Consider the following 2,451-nt stretch of genomic DNA (forward strand, 5'->3'; position numbering starts at 1 on the left):
GTAAAACTCTTCATTTATGGCAAGACCTAAAAACACATTTGGTCTGTTGTTGGACTGAGAAAGAAAAATATCTGCTCTACTGATTGAATTTACCATTTTGCAAGAGTACTTTTGTTTAATTCATGAATTTTAATCCTCATCATGCTGGGATGTATTGCTTCTCATTAATGCTTTCTTTGAAGATGAGTGGAAAGACATAGGGTTGGGAGGAAAGAAAAACACTTTACAAAGTACTATAAGACTTAATTTGGATTTTATTATTAAATCTCATTAGTTCCCTAATACACAATTTAAGATACTTTGAGCAGAGCAGGTTGATATTTATCTTGGTATAATCTATGAAAAAGTAATTCTTCTCTGCAGGTGAACTGGTTCTCTGCAGAACTAATAAGTCTTATGAAGCTATTCTATATACTTGATAGAATATTCATTAGACACTATGTATAAATACTATGCTAATTTAAAGATATTAATATTTCATTAAAGAAGATGGATGAACATTACCACTTGACAATACTTTTCTAATTTGCTGAATGTTCCCATTGCTTATTTATTTGTATTCTACTTCCTTCTTAAAAAATAATTGAACAAGCATAATCAAATGTCTGGTTATCACATCACACAGATATAGTGAGGCAGATTTTGCCTAAATTTGTTTTTGGGGTTGTTTTTTGTGTCATAATCAATGGTTTTTATGTATTACTATGCTCAGGGGTCACTCCTAATAGGGCTCAGGGACCACAAGTGATGCTGGGCACAAACCTGGGTCGGTCACATGCAAGGCAAGCATGTGACCTACAATAATATCTCTCCAACCCTGGTTGTCATTAAATTTGGAAGATATTCTTGGAATTGGCTTTTAAAAAAGGAAGATGAATCTGAAATTCATGTTTAAAGTGTTCTGGGAAATGTTGCAAAAAATACTGTAGCAACATCATTAGGAAACCCCAAATAAGAGTGACTTCAACAAATTGAAAGTTTATCTGTGACTTACTTAAGAGAAATCCAGAGCTCACTTCGGCAGCACATATACTAAAATTGTAATGATACAGAGAAGATTAGCATGGCCACTGAGCAAGGATGACATGCAAATTCGTGAAGCATTCCATATTTTAAAAAAAGAGAAAAAAAAAGGAAAAACCAGAGGTGACTTTGTAGGTATCAGGGACCCAAGAACCCAACTTCTTTGAAACAAGTGCTGGCTTCCATTATTCGAGATGTCTCATGCTCCATGGTGTACCAGGCCAGCAAAACCACCCAGTAGGATGAAGAGAGGAAAGATAAAAGAGTTCTTCTTCCAAAGAACCAGAAAATTTGGAGCCATCTTTCTGGAAACCCCATACCAAATTTCGTATTCACATTGCCAACAAGGAAAAACTAGAGTAAATATGGCATGGAGTCAACCAATGGCTGCCATGAGTAGATAGCCAAACACCCTAACCCCTGGACAGCTGAACTTGTGGTAAAATCTGAAGGGTAAAAGTGGAAAATTTGAAGCAAATACGGTTAAAAGAATTTATGCCATTTTTTATTATTAAATAACAGCTTTAGCATTGTATTTCTGGATAAGCAGAACAAAAGGAAAAATATTATTTTGTTTGGGGGTGACACCCAGCATTGCTCAGAGCCTTCTCCTGACTCTGTGCTCAGAGATCACTCCTGACAAGACTCAGGGGACCATATGTAGTGCTGGAGATTAAATACTGATTGGCTGTAAACCAGCCTCACCTGCTGTCCTCTTTCTCCGGCCCCAAGAAAAAAATTATTTTTACAAAAGGAGGAAATGTATCAATTCTACAATAGAATGCATGTATTCCGGAAATCAATTTATAACATTGAATTATGACACTAATGTCATATATAAGCATATCAGCCAATGTTGTGAATTTTTCATTTCATTCTCATTGTTAAATATTCTATCCCCTCTTTTCCATACTATTAGCTCACCCATGCATGTCCAATTTCTGTTTTAGAAAACACAGGCACCAGCGTTATTGGAAAGAGTGAAAGGCCTAATGAAATGTTCTTCATATGTTTGTGGGAGTATAGAAAAGTGTCTGTGGGAATCAGCATTAGAGGAATCGAGGCAGAATTTCATAGTGGAATCACCCGGGGCAAGTCTTTGTCCCCAGGTTTTGAGGGATTCATCCATGCCAGACATAAGCAAGTCCTGGAAGACAGACTCAGCCTAATGGAAATGCTGGTGAGGTAGGAACAAACACCAACCTTAAATAAATCAACCACTACAAAACCAAACCCAACTTTGTTGACACTGTGCATTTTCTCCTTCTGGTTAGGATACTTAGGGAGCTGATTCTTCCTCTGAAATTACCCTTTGAATCTACCATGACAAATTTGACACAGAGGTCTGATTACTTATTACCCCAACAATGCACTTGTTTTCCTTGGCTCTCCAAGGAAATCCAAAAGTTATTTTGAAAATAAGGAGTT

The 2,451-nt window shown here is 36.6% G+C and overlaps 1 non-coding gene across 1 annotated transcript; it reads left to right on the top strand.

Annotated features, from left to right (window-relative positions):
- The first annotated feature begins 1,008 nt into the window (after positions 1-1,008).
- On the top strand, positions 1,009-1,115 carry LOC130042168 (U6 spliceosomal RNA). Its single transcript, XR_008795141.1, has one exon. It is a non-coding gene; the product is annotated as a U6 spliceosomal RNA (small nuclear RNA).
- The last annotated feature ends 1,336 nt before the right edge of the window (positions 1,116-2,451 follow it).

Source organism: Sorex fumeus, unplaced genomic scaffold (genome assembly GCF_029834395.1).
Source record: "Sorex fumeus unplaced genomic scaffold, SorFum_2.1 ptg000098l, whole genome shotgun sequence".
NCBI classification, from domain to species: Eukaryota; Metazoa; Chordata; class Mammalia; order Eulipotyphla; family Soricidae; genus Sorex; species Sorex fumeus.